This window comes from Suncus etruscus, chromosome 12 (genome assembly GCF_024139225.1).
Source record: "Suncus etruscus isolate mSunEtr1 chromosome 12, mSunEtr1.pri.cur, whole genome shotgun sequence".
Lineage (NCBI taxonomy): Eukaryota > Metazoa > Chordata > Mammalia > Eulipotyphla > Soricidae > Suncus > Suncus etruscus.
In genome coordinates, this window is record NC_064859.1 from 28,993,737 (window position 1) to 28,999,758 (window position 6,022).

Genomic DNA, 6,022 nt, shown 5'->3' on the forward strand with positions numbered 1-6,022 from the left:
ATGTAGCCATGGATGAAGTCTTTCTTTACAGTTCCAGAGTTCTGTTCCATCACATTTGTTTTAATCAGTCTTCTGTAGTTGGTGGTCTTGGTTTTTGCACCTATCCTAGGACAAAGCCTAAGAGAGAGTCTTTGTTTATGTTTCCAGAAGTTCTGATCAGTTGCAGTTGTCTGTCAAACCTCTGGAATTAGAGATCTTGATTGTTTGTACAGATCATAGGCCAAACCCTAGATTAAGGTATTTTTATTGGTTCCAAGATGTATTCTGCCCAGTCATGGTGGTCACAGTCTTCTGTACTTAGCAATCTTGGCTTTTGCACAGATCAAAGGATAATGTGTTTTCTGATTTCATCTTATTGTTAGGTGGTGAGTTAAGACAACCTGCTCTTAGACCAAGTTGTTGCCATTTTCTCATTGTCGGGATGTCATACCAAAACTGGCACATATTGGTGTCAGAGCAGTATTAAGAATATTGGTCATAAGAATGTTACACTGGTGAAGGATTTTTTTTTGTATATATTTAAAAAATAAAAAAGAAAAGAAAAGATGATAAGGTCTCCCAATTCTTACTACATGCTGTGTTCTTTACACTGACTGTATAGAAAGAGGAGGTACAGTAAATGCACCCCATTTACACCTCAACCCACGCCCTTTGCCGGTCTGTATTGTGAATTGGGGGACAAAAAAAAGAATATCCCAGAGGGAGTTTGGGTCCTGGAGCTGTGTTGGTTCTATGTCTGAGATCTAGGGTTTTGGGTTGGACGGTTGCTATCTAATCACATGGAGTCTAAGTTGGGAACACATGACATATATTCAAGATAGGAGTTGCCCCTGTATTGCAAAATGTGTGAATTATTATCCCTAGTATATAAGAATTGTTTCTATATGTAAAATTTCCGCCTTTTTAGTATGCCTTTGCAAAAAGAAATGATGCTATTTTATATTGCTGGTGCATTTGGGGATGAGACTGTCAGGCTCTATCTTCTCTGTGCCCTGGTTTTGACCCAAGCTTTAATTCCAGGCAAGACTTTTTCTTGTAGGTTTTTGTACCCAGCAGAACCAAAACACCAAAACAGGTGAAGTTAAGGAAGAGAAGAAAATAAAACAAGGCTTAATATTTATATAAATATACACTCACTTATATATAAAGGAAAAAATAAATAAAAATGAGCTTAAAAATGTAATTAAGGGAACCAAGTATTGAAGGAGACTACCTTGCATTTGGAGATAAACAGGTTAAGAGGTAGTATTATAAAGGTCTTAAACTTATAAAGGAAATATAGGCTTCCCCATTGTCTTTTGGGATATTCTTGTGGGGGGATGATATCCAGGGCACATTTTTATCACACATCCTGGTCTTCTTGAATTTGGGTAGTGATTAGCGACAGAAAGGGCTTGGGTAAAGTTTTTCCACTAGAGGTACTTCTGAAGCTGAATCTGGTATCAAATAACAGTCCACATTTTGGGGATGGGGTGTTAAGAGGGAGTACCACAGAGCATGAGACAGCAGGAGTGTTGGTTGTAGTTTCTTGCTGGGGGGCGAGATGCAGGGCTGAGTGGGTGTCCCTCCACTTGGGAGCTGGATAATGGCTTATTGGGGAGGGAGGTCAGTCTTGATACCTAATAGATTAATAACTGAGGGTAACGACATTTTTTAAAAGCATCTTCAAAGAGGAAACAGCACTCTCCACAAAAGTGGAAGTGGAAATAACCAGATAAGATTATATTAAGCTGAAGAGCTTCAGCACCTTAAAGGAAGAGGACACAAGGTCCCCTACAGAGTGGGAAAAATTATTTACCCAATACCCATTAGATACTAATATCTAAAATATACAAGATATTGACAGAACTTAACAAGAAAAAGAATATCTAACCCAACAAAAAATGGGGAGAAGAAATGAACAGATATTCCTCAAAGAAGAAATACAAATTACCAAGAGATACATGAAAAATGCATAACAATACTAATCATCAGGGAGATGCAAATCAAAACAACAATGAGGTACCATCTCACACCACAGAAACTGGCACACATCACAAAGAACAAGAACAATCAGTGCTGGCGGGGATGTGGGGACAAAGGAGCTCTTATTCACTGCTGGTGGAAATGCCCATCTAGTCCAGCCTTTATGGAAAACATATGGAGATTCCTCAAAAAATTAGAAATTAATCTCCCATATGATCCAGCTATACCACTCCTTGGGATATAACCTAGCAACACAAATACAATACAAAAATGCCTCCTGCACACCTATATTTATTGCAGTGCTATTTCAAATAGCAGAATCTAGAAACAACCCAGATGCCCGATAACAGATGAGTGGCTAAAGAAACTATGGCACATATACACAAAGGAATACTATGTAGTCATCAGGATAAATGGTCATGAACTTTTCCTATACATGAATGGGCATGGAAATATTATGGTGACTAAAATAAGTTAAAGGGAGAGAGATAGACACAGAATAGTTTCACTCATCTATGTGTTTTAAGAAAATAAAAGACTGTATTGTAATAATACACAGAGACAATAAAGATGAGGGTTGGAAGGACTGGCCCATGATATGAAGCTTACCATAAAGAGTGGTGAGTTTAATTAGAGAAATATGTACACTGACAACTATTTTGACAATGGTAGTGAGTGAGAGTAATAGAATGCCTGTCTTGAATACAGGCAACGGGTGTGAGAGGAGGAAGGTGAGGGGCTTAGGTGGTGAGAATGTTGCACTGGTGAAGGAGGGTGTTCCCTATTTTGTTTTTGTTTTTGGTTCACACCGGCAGTGCTCAGGACTTACTCCTGGCTCTATGCTCAGAAATCGCTCCTGGCAGGCTCCATCAATGGGTTTCCATCAATGAAACCCCAAATAATCCCCATGCCTATTTGAAGTGATCCCTGATTAGAGAGTCAGGAGTAATTCCTGAGTATCACCAAGTGTGGCTTCCTCAAAAAAAAAATACTTCACCTTCCTTCTTGTTGAAAGATCCTTATAAGTATATCCTTGAAAAAAGTTCTTAAGTATTGCTTTTCTTTGTTCAATTTTATCAATTGTTATTATGAAAATTCATAAATAATTTTTTGTAAAGAGATGATGTAAAAATATAACAGAGGGAGGGCCATCTTTTGTTGTTTTTTGTTTTGTTTTGTTTTGGTTTGGTTTGGTTTGGTTTGGTTTGGTTTTTGAGTCACCTGATCACGCTCAAGGTTTATTCCTGGCTCTGTGCTCAGAAGTAGCTCCTGGCAGTCAAAGAGCCATCTTTTTTTATATATATATATAATAATACATTTTATTTTGACCAAAGTGGATTACATATCTTTCACAGCAATATTTTAGGTACATATTGACATTGAATCAGGAGAATTTCTACCACCAAAATTGTCCTCCCACTACCCCCCATTCCCAAAATGCATTTGTATTCCCCGCCCTTACCCCGCAGACTACTAGTATAAGTGGTCCCCTCTGTCTCTAGCTTGTTGTGGATTGGGTATCGATTCTGTTGTCATTGGCTTTGGGTTTGGTGTTTAAGTCCAATCATGTTTATTACTACTTAGTAATCATACAACTTTGGTCTTGGTACCCTCCATTATGTCCCCCTCGATTTGAGAGGCAGAACATGATGGTTCAAATTATGTGGTTCTGTTTGAAGAAAATAAAATGGGGTAAACAACAAACAAGCAAAAGATGGGCAGAGTTTTTCTAGAGAAGAAAGGGAAAAAAGAAGAAAAACACAACAACAATACAAAAAGAAAAATAAAAAAAAAATCCAAAAAGCACCACAGGAATAAAGACAACCACCACACAATAATCACAGCCTTGAAATAAAAACAAAACAAAGCACCAAAAATAAAAACAACAGTAACAACAGTAACAAAACCAAAACCAAATTATTTTGTGCTGCTTCTTTTTTTTCCTGCATAGGCACAGTAAATATTGGGGAAATTAGAAAGGGAATTCCCTTGGCCTAAGTGATACAGTGTTTCTTTGTCCTTGAAATATACTGTCATGGGAATAACTACAGACTCCATACATTTTCATTTACTTTCCCCTTGGTCCTTTTGTGTTGTATGGAAAAATTCTGCTTGGTCATAGATGATAAAATTAGACTTCTGTATCTAGAGATCTTGGAATCTGCACAGGTCAAAGAATGGGCCCTATGATGAAGTCTTTTTTTATGGTTCTAGAAGTTCTGTTCCATCATTGTTATTTTAATCGGTCTTCTGTAGTTGGTGGTCTTGGTTTTTGCACTGATCCTAGGATGCAGCCTAAAATAGTCTTTCATTATGTTTCCAGAAGACCTGTTTAGTTGAAGTTGTCTCAGTCAGACCTCTGGAATTAGAGATCTTGGTTGTTTGTTCATATTGTAGACCAAAACCTAGACTAGGGCTTTTATACTGGTCCCAGGATAAGTTATGCCCAGTCATGGTTGTCACAGTCAGTCTTCTGTAGATAGCGATCTTGGATTTTGCACAAATCAAAGGATGACAAGTCTTCTGATTTGATCTTATCATTAGATGGTGAGTTAAGACAACCTGCAGAGAGACATCTTTTAAGTCAAACAAACATCAACGAGAATCAAGATACTTTCACTTTTATACCATCAACTCTTTTCATTTGTGAAAAATTTAAAATGCTCTAAAGAATTATGTTTTTAAATATTTCAACATGTATATATAAAAATATAACTACATCCTTATCACACACTTTAAGATTAGCAATGATTTTAATAAATTAAATATGAATAATTAAAAATAAATTCTTAGATTTCTAATAATAGAATATTAGAATATTATCCATTTGGAGTTCACATATTCCTTATTATCTTAAAAGTATTTTGACAATTTAAATTATTTTTAATGTTTTAGTTATCCATTTTGGCATATAAATCTATTTCAAATCTTAGTGGTTTAATATTTGAATAATAGGACTGGAGCAATAATACAGTGAATAGGGCTTGCCTTGCATGTGATTGACCCATCATCTATTGAGTGCAATGCCAAGAGTATCCTCTAGGATTTGCCTGGTGTGGCTTAAAATCAAACCAAAAAAAACCCAAAAAAACAAAACAAATAAAAAGATTTTGGGGCCAGAGTGCTATAGGGTGTGGGATTTTTTTTTTTTTTTGCATGCAGCTGATCTGGTTCAATCCCTGGCATTTTATATAGTCCTCCTAGCACTGCCAGGAAAAATTCTTAAATGCAGAGCCAGAAATAACCTCTGAGCACTACTGGATATGATCCCAAATCAAACCCATATGAAGAAGCAACAGTCAATTACATTATTGCTGAGAATTAGCCAGAGATGAAGAATGAATTTACTCAGATATTAGATGCCAGCTGAAGAGTTCCAGATAAAAAGAAACTCAAAGATAATACTTTAAGGTACATCCTAGTCACAATAATAAAAACATTGATATAAATGGAATACTAAAAGCAGCAAAATCACAGAAAAGAAAATTACACACAATAAACATCCTTAAGACTTACAGTAGGTTATGGGGCCAGGCGGTGGCGCTAAAGGTAAGGTGCCTGCCTTGACTGCGCTAGCCTCGGATGGACCGCGGTTTGATCCCCCGGCGTCCCATATGGTCCCCCAAGCCAGGAGCGACTTCTGAGTGCATAGCCAGGAGTAACCCCTGAGCGTCACCGGGTTGTGGCCCAAAAACCAAAAAAAAAAAAAAAAAAAAAAAAAAAAGACTTACAGTAGGTTAAACACAATTACTCAGACTTAAAAATAGTAAGGAGAGATAGTGAAAAAAATAACTGAACGATTGTAGATCTTACCAAGAAAACATATCCAGTCAGACTCATATTCAGGTTTAAAGAAAGGATACACAGCTTCACCAATAAACAACAGCTTGGGAATGTTAAAGACTTAAAAACCATCTTTAAAATAAGAAATAAAAGGTGACTTTAAGCTAATACAAATCTCACAAACACAACATACTTCTACAAAAAGATGGCACAAAATTTATCTTTCTCAATGTCAGTGTTCTAAATGCACCAAGAGACAGAGTGTCTAAATCAG

General features: G+C 36.7%; 1 non-coding gene across 1 annotated transcript; it reads left to right on the plus strand.

The window, feature by feature from the left end:
• Positions 1-552: 552 nt before the first annotated feature.
• On the plus strand, positions 553-684 carry LOC126024859 (small nucleolar RNA SNORA51). Its single transcript, XR_007500957.1, has one exon. It is a non-coding gene; the product is annotated as a small nucleolar RNA SNORA51 (small nucleolar RNA).
• Positions 685-6,022: the final 5,338 nt, after the last annotated feature.